The sequence below is a fragment of the Hylobates moloch genome, unplaced genomic scaffold (assembly GCF_009828535.3).
Source record: "Hylobates moloch isolate HMO894 unplaced genomic scaffold, HMol_V3 SCAFFOLD_21, whole genome shotgun sequence".
NCBI lineage: Eukaryota > Metazoa > Chordata > Mammalia > Primates > Hylobatidae > Hylobates > Hylobates moloch.
In genome coordinates this window covers 51,064,782-51,089,378 of record NW_026652296.1, presented here as the reverse complement: position 1 = coordinate 51,089,378, position 24,597 = coordinate 51,064,782, and the positions used below count along the sequence as shown (strand labels likewise).

The 24,597-nt window shown below is 42.9% G+C and overlaps 1 protein-coding gene across 3 annotated transcripts in view; it reads left to right on the top strand.

Annotated features, from left to right (window-relative positions):
- The first annotated feature begins 384 nt into the window (after positions 1-384).
- The window catches only part of SNAP25 (synaptosome associated protein 25), an 88,440-nt gene continuing 64,227 nt past the window's right edge, over positions 385-24,597 (top strand). For 2 of the 3 annotated variants that reach the window (XM_032142148.2, XM_032142150.2), the window contains exon 1: positions 385-533. The gene's annotated coding sequence lies outside the window, so the exon portion shown is untranslated. Of the gene's footprint in view, positions 770-24,597 lie in introns of all 3 variants that reach the window. The other variant, XM_032142151.2, reaches the window with a different exon arrangement.

The window sequence follows — 24,597 nt, the reverse complement described above, 5'->3', positions numbered from 1 at the left end:
GGGGGAAATACACACACATACAAATTATACATATATTATACATGTATTATAAAATATATACACACATACATATATACATACACACACCTATACACATATGTACACACACACGCACACACACCAAAGAACATCAGGAATGCAGTTGCGGGATGAACGCGTTTGCCCAAGACCGAGTGTTAAAATGGAGTCATAAGAGTCGCCCCGTGCGGGTGTTTATAGAAGGTGAAAACACGCAGGTTTGCAGGGCAGCGCACGGGGAGCCGAGTCCAGAGCGCCGCAGCCCGGGCCCCGCCTTCGCCCCCGCCCCCGCCGGTGCCCCGCCCCCACTTCCTCCCGCCCCTCGCCGGGCGGCTATTAAAAGCTGCTGACGTCAAAACGGACGGCCATCTTTGATGAGGGCAGAGCTCACGTTGCATTGAAGACGAAACCTCGGGGAGGTCAGGCGCTGTCTTTCCTTCCCTCCCTGCTCGGCGGCTCCACCACACTTGCAACCTGCAGAGGCCCGGAGAACACAACCCTCCCGAGAAGCCCAGGTAAGGACCCCCCTCCCCAGGTCGTGGTTCTGGCTCGGGATGGCTGCATACCCAGAAGGGACAGCAGCTGGGCAGTCCGAGTGGGCTTGGGTAAATACAAGTATTGGTGCACTTAGGGTGCGGTATTCCGTGTGTGCACGTCTGATGGGGGCTTTATAAAGTGTTTTCGAGGTGAGTTGCTGGGGGAAAGGGAAACGGGAGCCTTGCAAATGGAGCGACGGGGAGGAAGAGCGAGGGTACGTACCGAATAATAACTTACTCTTTTGAAACAGTAGTGGGACCCCCTCTTTCTTCCATTTTGCGATGCAGTTTTCAGAGATATTTAGGCTGTTGGGTTTTCCTCCCCTGTCGTTCTAACCCTACTATTATGACTGTTGTCGCTAGGGTGCTATTATCCAGGGAAGAATTAAGGGGGAGACAGGGTGTGGGTGCTGGGGAGGTGAAAGGAGAAAGGGGGAGTTCCCGCCCCGGGCAAGCTCAGCTGCTGCAGCGACAGCAGCCTCCATGCCCCGCGGACTTGATTTATGCCGCCTGCTCCACGTCAACTGCAGGCTGGCGGGAGGCGGGCGGGTCGTGCCGGGTGGGAGGGCTCTGCGGAGGGCTGGCGCGGGTGGGCTGGCTTCGGGGACTGCAGCGGCCCGCGCTCAGCACCCTGGATAGCAATACCGAGGGCTTGCGCGGGCGCCCTCGACCTTTCAGCACCGGGGACAGCGGTCCGATCGCAGCGCCGCATCTGCCTGCGGCAGAAATGCCTGGCCAGGGCTGGATGTGCCGGGGCTGGAGACCAAATTGTCTCTCTGAGACCCCGGTCTTACGGAGACCCTTAATAGAGGAGTCATAGTAGGTTAAAAGAAAACAAGAAAGAAATAAATCTTCCTCACAGAGACTCCTTTGCAGACAATTTCCTGTTCCCCTCCTCACCTCCTGCATAGCTTCAACAAAATAGTAGTCTACCTGTGGAAATCTTCTGTGTTGCCCTCTGACCCTTATTTTACGTAGAAAATAAATACATTTTTTAAAAAATATGGATTTATCCTCCAGCAGAGTATCAAGGTTTTTGTTTGGTTTTGTTTTTTAACACAGAGTAGATCTGTCTACAGATCTTGGGTGAGCCTGAGTACTGTATATATGAAGAACCCAATGCTATCTGTTTATAGGGATGATACATCTCTCTCTCTGCTTCCATTTGATAAAAATGTGAGATTAGCTGAACTAAGCAGAATCAACTTTAAGAATGAATCACTCTTCCTTTTCCTTCTTCCCCCATCCTTGCAATCAGGCACGAACACAAGCATTCATCCACAAAAACACATATCTGAGAAATTTTACTGGTCCTGTACTGAATAGATTTAACCTCTCTGGCCATAGTTTCAGAGTTACTGGAAGTATTTCCTATCAGCACTTGTTATCGCAGGCTGATAGCTTTAGATTTTGACAATATTAAGACTGGCCTTCCTCAGGAGAATCCAAGTGTGTCCTTCAGGGTAATGCAGGTAAAGAACCATGGTGTTAAACTAGAACTTAACTCTGACCCAAAGATCTACTGCAATTTCTCTTATGGCACTGCGGGATTTTGCTGAGGTGGTGATAACTACTTTAACCATTTTCTACTCTGAGGCTTGGAGCATCTGAGAGAGCAAAAGTCATCAGGGATATTTCTCTCTGTTTGATATAGATAAAACGGGCATAAAAATGACCAGTGTCAAAATTATGCCATTTGAGTCATTAGCAAAAAAGAGTAACAGCGTCATATGTAATAATCTATACAATGCATTAAAGAAACGCTATCATGATCCCCTTAAAAGACCCCAAATGAGAACTTGGATTGTGTTTAGATAGTCATACCTCCTATCATCTGTATGCCACAGATACTAAAATTCCCTGTCCATATACAGAAGGTAATTTCATTCCCAGCTATTTAATTATTTCCTAGTGTTTTTTCTTTTTATAGATGACCATGTGTTTCCATGTATGTATATGTTGATCTGTTATTTTGCATGGATGTAAAATTGTTTGGGTGGACATTTATATACGAGTATGTAAATGTATAAAAGAAGTTTATAACTTTGCAATCTGCAGACAAAAATAAACAACTGTGTTTTAGTAGTGGAGGAGAGAAAATATGGGCAGGAATCTTTAAAAATGCTTTAACTCCATGCTGCATGTCCAGACAGCTGTCTGCGTAGTTGCGTCAAATGAAAAGCCTAATGCTGCCGGAATTACGTGCTTGGACATTAGTAATTACTGCTGGGTTTGTTTGCTAGTGGAAGATGGGGGAGGAGCGGGGGAAGTAGAGGACCGCAGTGAAGATGGCAAAGGGCACAGAGCTGAGAGGAAGAAGCAATGTGCACAATTAGAAAGCTAATTTTAGAATAGCTTACTGAGAAATTTAAAAAATATATCATTGAAACATGAATTTAACATTTATATCATTGACAAGCTTCCAGGGAAAAAAATCGAGAAATTTCCTATTTTAAGTTAGAATTTTTAAAATCCAGGGCAATGCGGTGAGAAGAGGCAGGAGCAAATGGACATAGGATGAGCCAGGAGTCATTCATGCAGACCCTCTGATGCCTGTTTGTTCATCGGCATTTACTGCATTACCACCTCAGTGTTCAAATTACAGAACAATTTACAATCCTCTTAACCTCTTCATGGCAAAATCTCCCAAGAATTCACAATTTTATTTTTACTTTGTTAAACACGCACAACAACACATGCACAAACACAATGCAAACTACCCCTTAATTAGCTTGTCTAAAGATATTCCTAAGCTCTAAATGTTAACCCTTGAGTGAGGGTTATCAGCTGAAAGACATGTTTCTGCCAGTGACACCTAGAAGCTGCGTAAGCAGTCAGCCCTCAGCATAACACGTAGGTTTTGACGATTAGTAAAAATGAGAAAAATAATCTGAGAAAGAGGTTGAGAGAGGAGACATGAAGGAGAAAAATAGAAAATCTGCTTTTTAGATAATTCACTGTGAATAAACAATGTTTCCCACATTATGGGACTGCTTTACAATTCTATAAAAGAAGGAAAAAATCCATGTTTTAAGCCTCAGCGCTGGATACTTTCTGCAATGTCATCCCTTGTCAGCAAGGACCAACCTGATAGGAAGATATTGATCAATCGGTATTCACCGGATACAGAAATGAATCCCATGGGAGATATAAAATTTCATGGTTTTTTCTTGACCTCAATAAGGTTAACATCTAGCAATCTTAATAAAAGCAATAAACAATAAGTTAATAAATAAAACCAGAATTAAATGCAATGGAACATTAGAAGACAAATTATGAGGACATATGTGATTAATTTCCAAGTGAATGTGACCAACAATAAGTAACATAAATTCAGGAGGGCAATATCGCAGTGGACTGGAACAATCTGAGAGAAGAGGCAGGCCTTGACATGGCTTTTGGAGGTTGCAGAGAGGTGGGAGAGTTCTGCTAAGTTGAAGTCACAATATATGCAGAATATCAAGTTAGGCAAGCCCACTCTACAGTTAGCAAACCCTGAAAATGCCCATTCATTAGGGTGGAGTGGGAAGCTTGGAGGGAAAAGGCTAGGAGGCAGAGTTGGAGCCTTCTGTGGAAGGCTTTGAATGTCAAGCTGAGAATTTGGTACTTTATCCTCTAAAGTTGATTTCTGAGCAGAAGCTGATATAACAAAGTAACCAGGTCCTTTTAATATCCAGAAATTACTATTGACAGAGTGGATTTAATTTGCATTTTTCCAGAAGTAGAGGGGAGCAAATTGGTATCATAAGAGATGGTTAATGAAAAAAATCAGTCCTTACTGAAGCATCTTTTAAGATCACTTTTCAGGATACATATACCTACATAGGCATATAATTCCTGCTTGGAAGTTAATTGCAAGTTTCAATTTTCCATTATTGACTAAAAGAAATTATGCAAGTTGAGCACTTGCCAGGCAGACTGAAAAGAAGGTCAAGAATCTGGTGATGAGACACCCCAGAAGGTCCCAGAAGGTGCACCTGAATAATAAACATGGTGCCAAACACTCTCTTGACCTCTGTGAATATTCAGCATTGTCAAGTGCACTGAACGGATGAATGAAAAAAATTGTCAGTTCTTCTGAGCATGTTTTGAGCAGCATGACATATAGGACTAGCCCCAAGTGGCTAAAAATGGGAGGAAAAAGATGGAATGGTAGAATTTTGAAAAACTGGGGTGGGTAGTATATCAGATTTCTTTCCCTGCCTATTTTGCTGACTGTTGCTAGTTACCCTCACTTCAGGGCTACTTCGAGGTCTGGATTACACCCATTTCCTTTCTAACCTTGTGGTTACTACTCTCACAGAAGAGCTTCAAAATTCCAAATGCTGACAGAATTGCTAAGCCAAAATAGTCAGTGGGTTCATGCAGAGGAAGAAATGCCAACAGTAGATACAGATTTTACTGCCATTTCATTTCTGGCTATAAAGTATCAAGAGACTATCCTCATCTATTCTTCACTAAAACACTGGCAGTAGAGACACCACAGGATAACATTTTTATATCCAAGCTGACTACCTAGGGCAAACTTAGAGGTAGTGACATTTGATGCTTTAGGAAGTCAGGTTGGTGGTTATTAAACTGAGTCCAGAGGCCATACAAGCATCAGATAAGGTGAAGGAAGGAGATATGACATAGCACTGAGGAATTAGGACATGATGAGGGGACAAAAAGTTAAAAAAAGAAGTCTTACAAGAGGAAAAAGACTTCATAGAAATTTCTAGAGAACCCCAGCTACACTGTGGACTCCTCAGAATTGCTATTATTGCCTTAACAATAATACCTACTCTTTCTACATAATTTTCTTCACAAGGATCTCAAGCACTTCACCCAATATGAAAGTCCAAGGAATTTCTGATTTCTAAATAAATAGTACAACCCACAGACACATATGTTCAGATATAGTATTAGATCACATTTAGTGAGACATAAATTGATTTAGAATGACAGAGATACCCAAATCAGTGATTAATCAGAATGGGCTTATGGGGAAGAAGAATGTGACTCTCATTCTAAAAGTGTTTACCTATACTGGCTCACTGTATCCTCCTAACAACCTTGTGGTCAGATTACTATTATTATTTCCATTTCACAGATGAAATAACTGATGCACAGCAAGGGTAAGTAACTTGTCACAGAGCAGAGCCAGGACTTAAATGTAATCAGTCTGACTCCAGAGATTAAGCCTTGAAGTATATTTTATGCTACCTCTTGCATCATCCACATTTTTCATATTGGCCAAATAAGGCATAGAGAATGTATATGTCTTTTTTTTTTTTTTTTTTGCAGTCTTTTCCTCCTCACTTGGGTAGCAAGGCCTGAAGGTAAGGATGCTGGTCAGAGCCAGGAGACCCAGCTCTAGCCCTGAAACAACTGCTTATAATTTCCTGTTTGGAACTACACAATCTTTAAATTAGTCAGTGAACCACTGTTGAACTTGGTTTCTTTAGTGGCAGAATGATAGAAGTGGACTAATGATGTCCAATATCCCTACCATTCAAAAATCAATGAAATCAGTGCTGAAAACCCCAGGCAATGGGTCCTGGCCTACTGACCAATGGCCTCAGCTGGCGTCATCTTAATAATGCTTCAGTAACTGATCTGGACTCAATTGGAAGATTAATTACATTCATCGCCTCCCTCATCCCAATCCTTATTTTTTTCCCCCTCAAAATTACTTGCCTTCATCTTTCTGAAGCCTTCCCAGGGTTAAGAAATCCTGTATTCTTCCTCAAAGCCCTATTCTGAGTCATCACTGCTTTGGGTGTCTCCTGTCCTTCTCAATCAGATTTGTAGCTATCTGGCACATACTGTCTCCTACAACCTGCCTAAACTTTGTATAATTCTGTTTTCAACCAAATTAACTTTTTAAAAATTTCTTTCTAGACCTCTTTTTGATCATCTCCTGTGTCTGACTTAGCAATATATTAGCTGCAGTTCCCTCACTCATCCTCTTACTTTTTCTGCCGCTTAGCAAAGAGGAAACAGAAGCTTTTATAGAATCTGTGAGCTGTAAAGTACTTTAAAAGTAACATTCCTGTGTGACCTGAATCTCATGATACTGATAGCCGGCTCAAAAACTAATCACATTGGGAGGATGTGGGGTAAAATGACATTACAGGAAAGCTTTAAAAACATGGGACAAGGCGAGAAGGAAGCTTTAAAGCCTACGAGGTCAGAGGTCAGCAGCTGGTGGTACAACGTTGATTAATTAAATTCATAGTCACACATCAAATAAATTCACATGTCCCAGAGGAAAAAAAAACAAAAACACGTTCACCTTGTCACAACCTACTGCAGATTTCAGTGTCTTTCCACCAAGGCAAAACATGGTATCACAAGAGAAAATCCTAACTGATTTTCTTATTGTTGACTGCAGAGGTTAACCTCAGCAGTGACTGACTTACTGGTAAGAACAAATCTGTATCCCTAAAAAGAGATGGGGGGAAATCCTATTTAAGGATTGGCATTTCCTTTTAAATGCTTAACAATGATTCTAGAGAAATTCAGTCAAATGATGCCTGCTCCCGAATGATGCTGAATAACAGCTGTACTGGGCTTATGGCTTGCTTTCTTTGGTTGTGGAAAAATATATTTCATCCTCTTCTTTGCCGTTGTTGATATGGTTCATATTACTCAAAGATGTCTAATTCTCATGTCTTAAATTGAGACTGTTGACACTTTCTGCTGACTCACCGTGTCTTAATCTTCCAAGGTGGTCCCCATTTTTACTTAAAGAAAAAGGTTATTTTCCTACAAAGTGGCAGGTTCTACAAAATGACCATCTGGTCCCAGCTTCCCCATCACTTCCTTTATTCAAATGACACTAGTCACAGTTCTTGAACTTGAGACATGACTTTCCATGCCTGTAACCTTGAATCAGTGGTTTCTGTCCTTTACTGATAACAGCAAGTAAAAAAATGAAAGTCTCTTAGGTGCCCCCCTGAGGCCAGAGTTCAGCCCTACACTCCGGCCTCATTCCTTTTTCAGAGAATTTTCTCAGTTGAGCTCTGAAAATCCTGCAAGTTGGACAGAGTTCCCTTTCCATGAAGAGTCTCAGACCAAGTTGTTGATCTCCTTTATTTATGTTCATCTTTGGTACAGTTTCAAAGAATAATGACTGGCAAATTCCAAAATAGTGAATTTCTTAAATTTCCCTGCAGTTATTCCGAAGTTGGTCTGGCAGCTAGGTATAGGTAAATCACACTGTGACTTCTCTATCAATAAACAGAAAATGCACAGAAATAAATGCCAGAAAGCCTGCTAGGAAGAACACCGGCAAACTATTTCAATACGCGTTAGCCTTGTTGAGTGAATTTTTTATTTTAATGGGAAAGTCCATTCCTAATTTATGCCAGAGAAATTGCTGAATGTATCTACTTTTTCCAATTCCAAGATCACTGCCCATGTATTCGTTCATCATAAATCAGCTGCTATTATGGCATTCTTCATTAATTAATCCATTGAACAAATATTTATTGAACACCTGCCACGTACCAGGAAAACATACACTGGTTCCTGAAGTCAGAGCTGTAAATAAAATCGTCATGTTTCTGCCCTCCATGTGTTATGCTAGGTGTCACCTCTTGAGGTGTCATTATTTTAGAAGGCATGTTTCAATGGGATGCCTTTTAGAATCTAAGACATTAACTCAATGTAGAAAAGAGCTGTGGCTCTCTAATCAAAATATACAATCTATTGAAGGTTTCTACTGAGCTGTCAGTATCTACAGAGAGATTGCTATATCATAAACAAATACATATTAAGAACCAGCCTCAGCCATCGCTGAACTCAGTAAATATCTAAGATATGTCTTTGTGTGAACTCGTCTCTATTTACGTGGCAATCAACTAGGATGTCACTAAAATGTCCCTTAAATACATGACTATATTCCAGTATCCCAATCTGTTGGGATCTCTCCCTGTACAAACCACTTTCTGCCACTCATGGGAGGAAGGGGTCAAGCTTTAAGAAACATGGTACCTCCTGGGCCAGAAATCCTATTCCCAACTCTAAAACTCATGGAGCAATGCAAGAATAGGTTGACTAAGAAAGGGTCCTTTGGATGAGAGTACTTCCCAATCCAATCCACTTTCCTCCTCTGAAAACTTCCTATCATTAAACGAGGTTCAGTGATTCAGGATCAAGTAGAATTACGTAGTGATTCTGGATCAAGTAGAATTATGTCTTAATTCCCCAAACTCCTACTTCTAGAAATTCACCTCTTACCAATGAGCAATGCCCCTATCTCCCTTGTAAGATTGATCACACTGCTTTGTAATTACCTACTTATGTATTTCTCTTCCTTAATAGACTTTGGAAGTCTTTGAGAGCAAGGGTAATATCTTAGCTTTCTTTGAATCTTCAGTACCTATAACAGTGCCTGTCACACCCATGTACGCAGGAAATAAGTGAGTGAATGGGGATACCAGCTACCCCTTTGCAGAGAAAAGAATTCTACCACTGTAAGTAATCCTGCTTTTTATTGATCAAATGTTATGATCAGAGTAACTCAGGAATTGTTGTGTACCCTTGCACATAGATTCATTCTAAATATTGGAATAAAATTATGTCCCAAGGAATTACTTTGGTTTCCCCTAACTAGCTGCCAAACTATGGCAAATGGTATAATATTCTAATCTGTTGTTTTATCACTTATGAGTCAGGAGTTAAAATGCTAACAAAGGATCAAAGGATTCTCAATAAAGGCATCGCTAAAATCAGGCTTATATTCAGAGATTAAAAGCCATTCACTAAGAGCAATTTAAGTCAGTTTCACATTTAAAGCCAAGCAGTTTAGCATATATGAAATATAAGTTTAAATGTTTTACTGTTCACTAGGATGAAAAGGATATTGCACACCTCCATTTGAGACATATATTACATTCACCAGTGGGGTAGATTTATGGCTTTGGCCAACTCGTGTTTTCAGGGTCACATATTTGCTGCTGCGCTATTAGAATTGGCATGGTGGACACAAGTTTTTCATGTTGATTCCGCTTCCTTAAAAGTGTCCTTCAGAGACACCAGTCTCTGGCTTTTCCTCTCAAATAGTCAGTGTCTTCTTGCCTGGGAGAGAATCATAAGCCTGGGCATGATTTGGTAAATCAGTCCCATTTGTCCTTAGAAAAAAACCTTCACCAATTAAGCATTGAGTTTTGCATTTCTTTTTTCCCCATTCCTTCTCATGAAAACACAGGTTAGTCTGCATCCAGCTTTCTCCAGAGAAGACTGAAGATACTACCACTTAATGACCACAAGGAAAAAAGTAACTAACTTCCTAACTGCCTACTGTGTGCTGCACTAGGCACTTGATGTATGTTATTTCATTTAATTTCCATGGCAGCCTTAAAAGAGTTCAGAACACTTGTGTCTGACTGCAAAGTCCATGGTTGTCCCCACCACCCCATAAATTATCCCGTGAGTTGCACAAAATACATTGAGATCCTCAGAACAGAAAGCACACTGCTGATACATAGAACATGAGTCCGCCAAATCTAAAAAGCTGAGTCCTCCGAGCTAAATAGCCAGGTGAGATATGGTGGTGTAAGTGACCAGGGAAACTATGTGTCCAAACAAGTTCATGGAGCAATGGGTGGAGAGTCAGCTGGCTGCATGCCAGCTCTGCCACTTCAATTGTATAACCCTGAACAATTTACCTAATCTGAATTGAGCCTCACTTTTATTTACATCTGTAAAAGGAGAGCAATTGCTGCCACGCATATATGTCAAGTGGTTGTCATGAGACCTAAAGGATCTAATGCTTGTGAAGTAGTTACCTCCACCACTCTGAGAAAGAGGAAGGGACTGTTGTTATGTTCAGTTACCTGCTATTTGCCATACCAGATTTCCAGGGTTCTTTATTATAGGTTACATGAAGGCCATATGCTTCTTTTCCTCTTTATTATTTTGTTTGCTTAAAGAAACAAGTCTTGGTATCACATATTTTTTAGCTTGATCAGCATGCATAATAAAGTGGGGAAATATGTCAACAGCCTTTGATTTTTCTATCTGGGGGAAGATTTTTAAGTACCTTTGATTAGCATCTCTGCTTTGGGAATGACCTCACGTTTCTCAGGGTAATGTTTAGATACCTGAAGAGGCCCAGTTGTTATTTAAACACTGGTCCCCTCTTCCTTAACATCTTGTATTTTAAAGATGCTTGAGGAGTTAAAAGAGATGATATGCAATATGTCCTGCTATTCTTTAGCTTTTGAAAAAGAAATTTTCTGTAAGCTATTTAGTGAACCATTACTGAAGTTACATCTGTTGGCTTCATTTTATTTTCAGCTTTGTGTTAAGGATTTTTGTTGGGGGCGGGGATAGATTTCTTATTAAATATTGTGTGTGCACATGTGTTTTTGTACGTGCACACAATGCACAAGCAGAGAGATGCAAGCCCAGACTCTTTCTTGGAGCCAGCCTTGAATACAAAATTCCTACATGCATCATCTCATTGTCAAAACCTTTAGTTTTATTCATAAACCAATAAATATAAAACCTGCACAAGCAAGATACAAGAACAGCAGTATCTATGCTCCTAAGCTGCATTCACAGAATGATTTTTCTTTAAAGTTGGAAAAGGCTTCCAAAACAACCTTATATAAAGCAATGACTTCAAATTCGGCTTTGGGGAGAAACTCTACAGACAAGACAGCTTGCTGGGGAAAGATTTTGAAAGTCACACTATTTTTTGAGCATCTACTATGTGGTAGATATTATGTTAGGCTATCGTTGCTTGTTTTGTATTTAATTTCTACAGCAACCTTCTGAGTGGCAGGTTATACTTCAGACTTGACTAAGAGACGATACTGTTTAATCAAGGTCTTACAATGGATTCTAAGGTACTGATCACAACTCTTCCCCTGACAAACCAGTTCATACATAAACAGGCGTTAGTGATTAAAATACTAGGCATTTTGTTAAGCAGAATTGCGGGAAAAAAAAGAAGAAGAAAAGAAAAGATTACAACCAGCAGCCAGAGTCAGATTATCAGACTTCCTTACTCCTTTCTAGTCCTACTCCAAGATTCGACATTGGGACCTACCAAAGGTAGAAATGTGTGTAGTCAGACAGGATAGCTAGAGAACCAAAGGCCCTTCTCTCCTTTCCCCACCCATTCCCCCAAGTGACAGAACCTGCTTCCAGAAACTTGCAATCTGGGGGAGCAGAAAATGCAAGCTTGCTATAGGCAGGCAGATCCCAGAGAAAAAGGCCAAGGAGGAGAACTGAGTTTTACTTGCTCACTGCTTATTTCCCATCTCACAGAATACTTTAGTTGGGGGTGGGAGGGGCAAGTAAAGGAAGGGGTGGAGGGAATATCATCCCAACACTCATCTTCCCAAAGAATGGAGAGTCCCATTTTGTGGGACAAAGTAGGAATTGATGAGTCTTCGAGAGGGAGAAAATGGTTCCTTCTTCTACACAGTTAATTAGAGAGAGAACTTGAGTTTGAATTTAAGATCTCAAGTGCAATGACCTTCTACAATCAATGATTCATCACTCTAGGACACTTGTTCTCAAACTGTGGTGTTTAGCAGCATCAGCATCACCCAGGATTTTGTTTGAAATGCAATTCCCAGGCCCCACCCAGACATACTGAATCTGAAACTCTAGGGTGAGACCCAGTAACCTCTGTTTTAATCATCTCCAGGTGATTCGGATGCATGCTCAAGTTTGAGAACCACTGCCCTAGAGATCTTAGTTGTTCCTTCAGACTTTCACATCTGTCTCAAACTGAGCCTGTTGAGATGAGGTGTTTTCACTGTTCTCAACCTTTCAAAAGCTGTGACTGGGTACTTAGCAAGAGAAGAGCTGTCCTGGACCATTGGATAGAAATCTCCACTTACCCTCTGATTTAGTAATGAAGATGCTATTGTTCATCCAAGTGAGTTTGAAGGATGAGGAAAGTGAGCATTCGCAGAGTGAGGACAAGTGTATGGGGTGGGGGCCAACTGGCTCCTTTATTGTGCTTTGTTTTCTTCAACAATGGCCCAATCCCAGCCCCCAGAATCTTGTCTCCAAAGCTTAAAATCTCATCAAATAGTAGGACATCTCCTTTCCTCCTTCTGCAGTCCCAGCTAGTAGCCTCTGAAGGATACCAAAGAGGAAAAAGTGTCCCCAGTGCAAAGGATGAAGGAGTTTCTATCACTCCTCCTCTGCATCACCCCCCACACTTCCTGCCCCCATCCCTCAGCAATGAGCTACCACAGATGCAGAGAGTCATCCTGGCCTTTTCTACTCATCGCCTCTAATGTCTTGTTTCTGCCCTGGATTAAAATACCAATTGCCCTTGGGAAAAGGATCCTGATGTCTTACATTGCCCTTTTTCTCCTGTCCTTCTCTTGCTTAGAATCATGGGTTCAGAGCACCTGCTGAGATTTTTAATTTGTATTTTCAAAAAAATTGCAGATGACCAGGCCCAGAGATAAATTTCACACCAAGGTCACAGGGTGAGCACTGCAACCAAGGCTCCTGACTCAAGCTTCAGCTCTCCTTCCACTGCCCTTTACTGCCTTACCACATCTGCCTCCATCTCTTCCAAATTTTCTCTCTGGTGCAGGTCCAATCTCCTGGAGCTTCCAGATCCCCAATCAGGAATTCTCTCAGTCTGTTGTTACACTCAGAGGTCTTGGCCTCAAATGGTGTCCCAAACTCTAAAAACAGGGTAGGAACATTCTCATAACCCTGAGCTATCAGGCAGAGCTTCCTCAAAAATTTGGATGTACAGATTGTACCCAAACCCAAAATGTTTCATAATCTGAAACTTTTTGAGCACCAATATGACCCTCAAAGGAAATGCCTATTAGAGCATTTCAGATTTCAGATTTTCAGATTTGGGATGCTCAACTGGTAAACATAATGCAAATATTACAAAATCTAAAAATATCTGAAATGGAAAACACTTCTGGTCTCAAGTATTTTGGATAAGGGATACTCAACCTATACTGCTTACATCTCTTTGGGTTTTTCATATTATAGAAACCCAGCTATAAGTGGTTTTGGCAACAATTGAGATTGGCTTAAACAATCTAAGTAAATGTTGAGCAGTCAAGCTATAGGAAAAGCAGAGACGTAGCTGGAATTCAGGAACAACTCAAGCCCAGTGTGCAAACATTACCAGAGCTCTCTCTTTCTCAGCCTCCTGTCCCTGATTCTTTCTGTACATTGATTCCACTTTCTCTTGTTGAAAAACACTTCCTTCCTCCTCATACCAGAAACATACACATGCGATTTGTACCCTCTGGCCTTCCACTATGGAAAAGGAACTGCCAATTGTTGTCTGTATCCTTGATTCAAAAATACCAAGGAAGATCTCTGATTGGCATAGCTTGGGCCAAGTGCTCAATCAATTGTGGGTGTGGAGTGGCTTGGAGGAATGTGATTTCCATGCTAGAACCACACAGTTCAGTTGGGAAGAACCAGTTTCAAAGCAGACACAGTAAGCCATCTTTCCTTATTTTCTCCAAAAGGTTAGGTTGGATAGCAAACCACAGGTAAAATCTCTGCTGCTTTGGAAGAATAAACTACGCACCTCTGAGAACATTAAGGAGACTTCACAGAAGTGAGGAAGGATGTTTCTTTCACCTTTCTGTGCTCACACTAGCCTGGTTCTGCAGGATGTTCCATCCATGTTACAATTCATTCGCCAAATATAGATTATGTCCCCACCATAGACTAGGCACAGTTCTAAGCAATGGTAATAAGCAGAGAACAAAGTATATGAAGTCCTGTTCTCATAGAGCTTACCTTCTAGTAGAGAAAGACAATGCTATGAGTTAAAGAATGCAGGACAGAGACATAGAGTGATACCCCAAGGAGGTAAAATGATGATTTAGAAAGAGCTATGAGAGAATGCATCTCTGAGAGGCAGCATTTAAGCAGAGACCAAATCATCTGCGGGCTCAATGATTTTTATGCCCCCTTCCCACTATAACATCAGCAGAACTCCAGCACTTGATCCCTTTACTTTTCAACAATAAAAATAAACTTAACCTTGATCTGAATCAGATAGATCTGCTTTCCCATCATTTTCTCATTTGTCTCCCCAATTTCATGATCGGGTACACTTACAGCTCAAGGATACAGTGAGAGAAAAGAACTTCATAAAGTCCAAACAGTCCACAGTGGCTGAAAATAAGGGATAACTGGTCCTCTGCTTCATGTCTTCCCTCCTGTGGCTCATTTTGCCTCCTATCATGACCATATTATGTGCACAGATATACGGATGAGCTGGGGCACCTATGGCCTGTGCAGGCTAAAGAGCTCAAAGATTAGAGCCAAACCAAAGATTCTGTCACAGGATATTAAACTGGGTGGTGAATTCCCATTAAGCCTAAGATTCCTTCCAGACCTACTTAGGCCACATCACACGTAAGCTTTATGAAAATATATGCAACCCAGAGGGAAAAGATATGAATGTGATTCCTTGACCCAGCCAACCGTAATATTTAACCCTGTCACAAATTTTCTTGGACACAGTGAAGGAAGGGAAAGGGAGAATCTCCTTCCTCTGCATTTACTAACCAAAACCCATCTTTCCATCAATCACAAAAAAGGCCCAGCGTAAAGCTGAGTTGTCTCTGGTCCATTGAGAAGGTAAGCATTAAGGGATGGCATCTAATTGGATAATGGGATGCAGGAAGGCATACAGACCTGAGAAGTAGACCCTCTTCTACTTCCCTCTTGAGGTGGAAGAACTGGGCCCAAAGATGCTGTTAGGCTGCAAGATTGTGCCTCTGGACCAGCAAATTTAGTTTCAAGGTCACGTTCTCCCTCGACTTGTTCTATTCCCTTCTTGTCCTAGTATCTCAGGAGTCTGGTTTTCCTTCCTTTTTATTTCTTTAAGCTTGTTTTCAACTTTGTTTGCCTGTGTGTAGCTTTTTGTGTATTATTGAATTGGAAATTAGTCCTCCACCTTAGGGCTTGAGACTCATATGGGTGGCTCTTTTATGTGCTTTTTCCTCCCAACTCTATTAACAATTTTGGCCCAATGGATCACAGTTGGTTTCTCAGTGAAGCAGGCGAAGTTCCCTTAATCATTTTTGAAATTCCCCTTTTGGATCTGACAGGCTGGTAACTTAAAAGAACCATGTCCTATATAGATAGACTTAAGTTTTTTCAGGTCACTTACCAAACAATTGCATTGATTTATTCTGCATCTGTTTAATGATCCTTGTTTCTTTTGTTTCACATTGTTTCCCCACTATTATTTAATTTTTTTTTTTGAACTTCATCACAGTTCTGGAAAGGAAGATGATATAGAAACCACAGCCATTTTGCAGATATGAAAACTGGGACATAGAAATTTGACTGCCCTGGGAAAGATCACCTACTTATTTGATGACAGAGCCAGTTCAGGGATGAAGGTTAGCCAGATGTCCAGTTCCCCAATCTTGTTCTTAATCCATAAATGGAACACTAGTGCTCTATAGGCTTAATACTACCCACAAATTTATTTTATTTGGCCAGTACTGGATTTCCAAAATCGTTAATCTGAAATGCCTTAAGGCAGGGTACTTCCTCTCCAATTTGCTGCAAAGCCTACCATTACTTAGGCCCAAGGCATAATTTTTATTATTCTCCCAGCCCTATAGGCATTTGAGATTGCTTCCATTGCTTACAAAAGTTGTGCAATTTGTCATGGTTTTATGATCCGCCAGAATCAGAAATGACTAGAAGTTTCTTGGGTTATTTTACCACAACTCTTTCCTATGAATGTCTTCATGAGTTATGTCAGTATTTGGGGAAACATGATTAGGCATATAAATTGCACTAAACAGACTATGGCTTTTGATCTGAGTTGAATTCAAGCAGTCTTAGCTTTTTGTTTTTCCCATGGATCCCACTGGCATATGGTGAAGATATACTGAAGCCACTTTCAGAGTGATACTTTTTAATGTATAAAATAAAATAAAATAAAATAAAATAAAATAAAATAAAATAAAATAAAATAAAATAAATAGGGATTAGCTGGGCATGGTGATGTGCACCTGTATCCCAGCTATTTGAGAAGCCAAGGCAGAAGGATCACTTGAGCCCAAGAATTCAAGGGTTCAGTGGCCTTGAACTGGACCATGCCATTGCATTCTAGCCTGGGCAACATAGTGAGACCCTGTCTCTGCAGAAATAAAGTAAATTAATTGGGCATGGTGGCATGCACCAGCAGTCCCAGCCACTCAGGGGACTAATGTAGGAGAATTGCTTGAGCCCACGAGTTTGAGGTTGTGGTGAGCTATGATCATGTCACTGCACTCCAGCCTGGGCAACAGAGCAAGACCTCATCTCTAAAACATAAAAATTAAAAAATAAAAATAAATACATGGGGACTCTATAGGAAACCAATTTTATTGAAATACAACTATTAAAATATTTTTAGAAAAACCACATTTGTGGTATAATGTGTTTTTTAATTAAAGCATTAAATAACAATATTTAGTGGTAAATCTAATAACTACCATAATTTCAAAGTGGTAATGAGAATATCTGCTATTTTGAGATATCTGCAACAACTGTAAAATGATATGAAGACGTCAGTGTCGAGCTCTCCTGAACCTGTGTGGGTGGTGGGATGGAAGAAAGCTAGTCAAGTAGAGGGAGGAGTGGATCCACATGTCATCCAGGTCCAGTGAAACTGGCAGGCCCTGAAGCAGTTATTTTTGTTGTATAACAAACCACCCCAAAACTCAGTGGTTTAAAGCAGCAACCATTTCTTATTGCGTATGGGTCTATGGGCTAATGAGTTAGTTCTTCAGTCAATTGGTAGATTGGCTGGTGCCTGCTTGGTGTGTTCACTCCCATGTCTAGTGGTTACTGCTGGCTCTTGGCTAGGGCATCAGGGGCTGGACCACATGTCTCTCATCCAACAGGCTAGCCCTAGTGTTGGCATACAGACATGGTGGGAGTTACAGAGTTTCTCAAAACAGCAAGAGAGAACAAGTCCCAATGTGCAAGCACCTTCCAAGTCTTTGTTGAGGCTACATTTGCTATTATCTCATCAACCAAAGTAATTCACGTGGCCAAGCACAGAGTCAGTGTGGAAGGGGGATTATGGATCTTGGGAGGGGAATTATGCCAACTATATTTACAAAAACTCAACCATAGTTCCCACCAATCTTGGGAGCATAAGTCAGAGAAAGCCCCACCTCTGCCATAGATAGATGGCCTCTGCTCATCCATCCTGTGGCTACACATCTTCCACTAAGTTCCACAAACCAGGAAACTTAGACCTGGCTTATTAGTACCCTGTCCCCATAGGCCTTGGAGCCCTCAAGTTTAACTTTGGATGTCCTTGGTTCAAGAGGGCACCTGAATATCTAGTTGCATCTCTCCAAGGTAACTAAGGAATCATAGACCCAGGTATCTGATCAATTCAGCAGAGAAGTCAAAGGGGAAATTTTCTCCTTTGAACATTGAGGATAAATAAACTTTTCTGGATTCAAACTGGCAGGGTGGAGCAGGAGGGGATCAGCATCTTATTGTTTTATGGTAATGTTGCTTTATCTGTAATTTCTCTTGAGCCTGTCTTGGTAAAGACGATTGCATTTTAAGTTTTTTCCCTGTCTCTCCAGAAGTGCCCGCTGTATAAGCAAATTCTACTTTCTCATCTAATTACAAGAGCTACCCATAATGTTAAAAACAATTCTCTGCCAGCCCTCTGCCCAATGAGCACCTTGGTAATGGAAACCCAAGGGAGGAGGCAATGGAAAAAACTCTGAAGGCCTTTCAGCTGTGTTGCTGCATCATGGAAAACAAGCAAAGCAACTGTGTGGAAGCCTCGCAGCAGGTCCCACCAGAGCCTTCTTCTTAGCGATTCCAGGGATTAGCAGGGCACGGCTGACTCACCCAGCTGCCTAGCCAGGCACTTCCATAGGGCGTTCTGATACCTGGCTGTACGTTTGCTCAACTCACTTCAGATATCAAATAGAAGACCCCTAAAGATGAGGCCCTGGGCAGAACTGTCTGTGTCAGTTCCTGCACCAGCTTCAGTTTACTGAGCCTCCAAAGGAAAATACATACATACATACATACATACATACATACATACATACAGGCTTCTAAATTCTTTTCTTGGAATGCTATCCTAGGTTGAGCCCTCCCAAAAGCAGATCCTTAGTGAAGGACGAGGGTGCACATATTTTATTTGGGTGTTGATCCTAGGAAGCGCTGATGGGGGAGTGGAGAATCTAGACAGGGATTCAAAGAAAGCCAATACAGGGGGGCACTCATGAGCAGTTTGCCAGCTGCTGGGGCTCAGCCCAGCCAGGGACCTCTCTCAGAGAGAGTGTACAACATGCCTGGATTGCCTGACCTGAAAGGCAAGGAAGCTGGAGTATTATGCACCAACTCCCATCCTTCAGTGGCTAAGGGCTGTTCCCAGAGTGTAAACTTGCACCCAGCCCTGCAGGAGACCAACTCTACACCTCAGATTGGAGAAAATCCTAAGGCAATGAGTCTTGCCTCACTCACAGTAGAGGCACTAGCAGAAGAGGCCCTCAGAATATACAGAAAAGGCGAGTGCCAAGGGTATATGGTGGGCACCAACTGGCTGCTAGAATTTTGCACTGTTATCACCAGACACCCCAAGTATCACAATGGCTGTCTCCAGCTTTGGCACATTGATAGCTTGGACCTTCATTTATTCCGTGGGTCCCTAGTGGGTTCCATTCATTCAGTATCTGTGTGCCAGGTACTGAGATAAAGTTTTTTCATACATCATCACATCCGATTCTCAGGACAACATGCAGGGTATTATTAGCTTCATTTTATAGCTGAGAAAACCGAGGTACAATGAGGTTAAGTAAATTATCTTAAGTCCCTCAGCTTAAAAATAACAAAGCTGAGATTCCCATCCAGATCCACTTTAAAGCCCATGCTCTATCCACAGCAAGCTTCACCCCAATTAGGTGAGGAGTCTTTTCTCCTGCTGAGAAAAGGCCCAGCCATATCCAGCCTCCCCATACCACCATTTCTCCTGAATCCTTCTCCTCTTCCTTTCTGGTCTCTCCTGTTCCTTTATCTCTTGTTTTCAGGTTGGCTCCATGGAATTAACTGATGTCCCTTCAGTGTTCTAGATCCTTTCCTGGGGAAGTGGGCTATCCCTCTCGTCCTCCAGGCCTCCTTACCCTGGGGGCTGGGATCACTGTCTGCATGCTCAAGACATCTTTGAATCTCCAAGTCCTTAAACACCCTCCAACTCATACTCACCCACCCACGATCTGGTCTTGTTCCACCCACACACAACAGGTGCTTTGGTGGATCCTACTGCTTCTGGCATCCTAGTGGGGAAGGAATCATGGAACCATTTCTTTGTAGCATCTTGCAGGTTTAGGACTGATCTTACCTGTGGGTCCCAAGCAAATTGAACTGCTTGATTTGTTCATAAGCATCAGGCCACAGTGTAAACTCTGATTTACCGTGGTTAATATTTTAAAACTAAGATAGCATGCAGCAAGGACTAAGAGAGGGAAAAATTAATTCTAGCCTGGCAGCGAGGGAGTGGGAGGGAGGTGGCAGCTCCTGCAGTCTCAGGGGGGCTCCACAGTAATAAACAAAGCTGTAGCTTCCAGATGGCAAAAAATATAAGGGGAATGGATGGGTGCAGAAGGATGCTGTGCAACTCTGTTTTAGAGTCAACATATCCAACTTCATGAGGATCATACTATTATTTCAAAAAGAATATCAATAGATTTGGCATGGTGGCTCACGCCTGTAATCCCAGCACTTCGAGAGGCCGAGGCAGGCGGATCACATGAGGTCAGGAGTTCAAGACCAGCCTGGCCAACATGGTGAAACCCCGTCTCTACTAAAAATAAAAAATTAGGCATGGTGGCGGGCACCTGTAATCTCAGCTACTCAGGAGGCTGAGGCAGGAGAATCGCTTGAACCTGGGAGGCAGAGGTTGCAGTGAGCCGATATCACACCACTGCACTCCAGCCTGGGTGACAGAGCAAGATTCCGTTTCAAATAATAATAATAATAATAATAATAATATCAATAAAGCATCAATGCTGACACCATCTCTGGTGGGGGCTCAGAAGCCACTATCAGTGAGTAGCAGATTCTCTCCATCCATCACAGGCCAAAAACAAAAAATAAACTTAGACCTAAAAAAATAATGTGACAGAGGTTGTTGATGGAAAATGCCCTGGTATAGATTAGGGAGCATAAATTTTATACACTGGTTCCAAATGGACCATTTAAATGACAAAATCTAAAGTATTTTATAGAGAAGGAAGAGTAGGGGGCCTCCAGTCATTCAAACCTCATTTTAAATCCCATCTTAGATTCCAACTCCAGGTTCTTTTGAACCACTGAGTGTGCCGTGCCATCTCTGTTTAGACAATAGTCGAATTTCATGCACACATATATGAAATTCACATAGGTGATATTTCAGGTAATGTAAGTGCTCTGAAGACAAAGTAGGAGGAACACAGAGAACGAAGGAGATACTATATTTGGACAGAGTGGGCATTCATCTAAGAAATTTGGCTTTGGAACACAATTGAATTCTTTCTTGGCCCAAGCCTGTAGATCTTTTTAAACTACAAAGTAGACTTCATTTGGTGGCTGCAGGCACGTGTACAAGCAGGGGGGAATTATTTCAAAAAGTCATTACAAATTTCACATGCTCCCAGGCACTAACTGAGCACTCTATGCATATGAAGTCATTTGCTATTCACTCTGCCAAATGCAGTAGGTAATCTCAACATTTCCACTCACGGATGGGGAAACTGAGGTTCTAAGAAGTTACAAGGAATATGCCCAGAATATGGAATATGACAATGCTAGTCAGTGGGGTGGCCATCCCTGGAACCTGCATGAACTTGGGCCAACGCTTCTGTGCTACTCCACAATGTCCCATGAGCCCTCCCTAAGTAGAGGCGCAGAGGAGGACAAGACAGGGTAGAAGCCCCCTGATTTTGGGGAGGCAGCAGCAAGAACCTACAGGGGCCTTTCTGGAACCCAGGTGTGTTCATTAGCTACTGCTGTGTAACACTATTACTGCAACCCTAGTGACTTAAAGCAACACACATTTCTTATCTTGCAGTTTCTGGGAATCACAAGTCTGGGCCCAGCATCGCAGGGCTCTCTCCTTAGCGTCTCACAAGGCTGCTGTGCAGGGGTCAGCTAGGGCACATTTTCATCTGCAGCTTTCTCCACTTCCAAGCTCATTCAGGTTGTCTGTAGAATTCAGTTCCTTGCATCACCCCGAGGGCCCTGTTTCCTGGCTGGCTGTCATCCAGGAATCATGCTCAGTCCCTTACCACGTGACCCTCTTGGGGCAACTCACATCATGACAGCTGACTTCAAGTCCAGCAGAAGAACCTCTCTCTTCAGGAAGGGCTGGTCCTTCTTTTAAGGGCCTTCATCTGATTAAGTCAGGCCCAACCCAGGCAATCTCCTTTTTTACTTATCTCAAAATCAAGTGATTGGGAGCCTTAATTATACATGCAGGATCCATTTACGTTTTCCAAATATCATAGCTAATCACAGAATGGCATCCTGTCATGCTCACAGGTGCCCCCCATACTCAAGAGAAGGAGATTATAAAGAACTTGGGCACCAGGGCACAGAAATGCTGGGGGTCATCTCAGCATGGCACCCTGCATGCCAGGAAAGCGTGATCCTGCTTCCTTCCGCCATTCTTCATGCCTCTCTCCAAGGCTGCAAGTGTTCCTGCCCTGCAGAGAGCCTTGGTCCACATCACACAGCCAGAGGCCTCCCAAATGAACATTTCCTAGCTGCCAGGCCTCGTTCTGAACTGGGTAATTGTGATGTTTGCAGACCCATCTACCTACATGAGTTGGGGCCTACATGCATTGTTCTGATCATGATTGCCTCAATCTACAATCATCCCTCCAGAGGAGGCTAGGCTTGCAGAGCCCTGGAAGAGCAGGCAGGGGGCTCTGGAGCATTCAGTCTTTCAGTGTTTGCCATTAGCGACCTGGGGAGTGATGCGAATGGCTTCAATTGCTCCGTGGAGCCAGCAATCACAGCAGGCTTTGGGGGTCCCTGACATGAGCTGGAGAAAAGCCTCTGCGAAGCAGCTGCCAGGGTAATGGAAATGCCCTGCTGCCTCGCTGAGCTTCTACGGAGCCGGGCAAGAGTCTAGGGCTGCGTGCCCTGCTCAAGAGAGGCCCAGTGTGAACTGCAGGGCCGACATGGGCTTTCCTGATGAAGCTGTTCTTGTGCCGAAGAGAACAGCAGAGGCCTTGGCTGGGAAGGCAGAGACCAGTATGGGAGGGCAGGGTGGGTGCAGTGGGGGGAGTGAGGGCAGCATCTGTGTTCTGTGATTCACAGGCAACCTAGCAGTGTCTCCTGAGCCTCAGAGTGCATGGGGTGGCTCCGCACCCCAGCTCTTCGTCACCCTCATCATCCTCATCATCTTCATCACTCACAATTGCAGTCCCTGGGTCCATCAATACCCCCTCCTCCCTCTTTCTGCCACTCCCCATGTATTTACTGAGCATCTATTACATGCCTAGCGCTGCTCCGGGCACTGAGAAAACAGGGGTGAACATGCCAGGCAATATTTCCTCTCGGGGTGATTAAATTTTAATGGGAAGGGGCAGACATCAATCAGACAGATGGACAAGAAAAATATCAGATGGGGATGGTGGCTAAGTAAGAGACTGAAATAGGGTGAGGTGGTCCAGAGAGACGGGTCAGGGAAGGTCTCTCCGAGGAGGGGATGTTTATGCTGAGGCCTGATGACAAGAACAGCCAATCATGAGATGGTGTGAATGGGTGTTGCAGACAGTTCGTGCCAAGCCTGAGGCAGGGGCAAGGTGGGTGCTTTCAAGACACAGCAATAGGCTGATGCTGTTGGAGGGAAGCGCAGAGGAAAGTGAAGTGTTAGGAGGGAGCCAGGTTAGCCAGGGCCTGCCAGCCTGCAGAGGAGACTGGCTTTTGTTCAAAGAGCACTGGGGAGCCCTTGGAATTGTGACAGGGAGATTGATACCATCTGATTTATCTTTCTACAAGATACTCTGGATTGGAGTGGAGCAAGGAGGTGGCTGAAGCTCCAGAGTATGACTATGGGTGAAGCAACTTAACCCAGGGAGGCAGCATTCCTTACTAGGGGATCCCTACTGGACAGTAATGGCCAGCGGGTGTGCACCATGGGGAGCTGCTGGAGAACCCTAACTGCTGTCTCCACAGTCTCCACCTGGAGCAGGAGAGAAGCTGATTCTAAGTTTGTTCCCTAAATGCAGCAGAATGTATATGCAAGTGATTCAGTGAGGAAGGATTCTCAAGTGAAACCTATATAAGAAAGTGAAGGGGAAAGAATGGGGCAGGAGAAAGAAGCAAGCAAGGATGTGGTTGCAGCTGGAGACTAGCATCAGCTGATCCCAGAGGAGCCCTGGAGTGTGGATTGCATCATAGTTACCCCTGCCTTGAGACTCAGAGTGCCAGGCTTTGGTAGCCCTGAACTGGTCAGTCATTGGCCAGCACAGAGTGGAGGTGTTAGAAACTCCCAGTAGGGGAGGAGGCTCCTGTGTCTCAAGGGCAGGGCTCAGGAGAAGTCACAGGTATAAACTCTAAGCCATGTGAAGCCCGGCATCTGGGGAACAGTTGCACTTGCTAGTGGAAAGTAACAGGAATCTGGGCAGAGCACCTCCAGCATCTGTTATAATGGCCATGACTTTACTGAGAGAGGAGAGGGAGGATGCCTAGACTAAGAAAGTGTCCTGCTGCAAGAAAGCACAGGACCCACATGTCTAAAAGCAAATGAGCTAACATAGGAGGCCTGTTACAGGAGGAACCTCTCATTGCCTACAGATGCTCTCCAAATAATCACCTCCAGGTATGCACTTAAAATAGGAATCAATTTATGGACATTCCATTCATCCAGCTTCCCAGGAATAAGTTCATTGCATTCTGGAAGATTATATCTAAATATTCATTTAGCCAGCATAAAAGGAGATTAGGATTAGGTGCACTTAATCAGTACATTAGAATCTTCTACCAAAGGCATCCGATCCTGTTTCTGAGAATAAATGGAGAATAAACATGGCCGATTAGCAAGGAGTGGCTCTTCCTG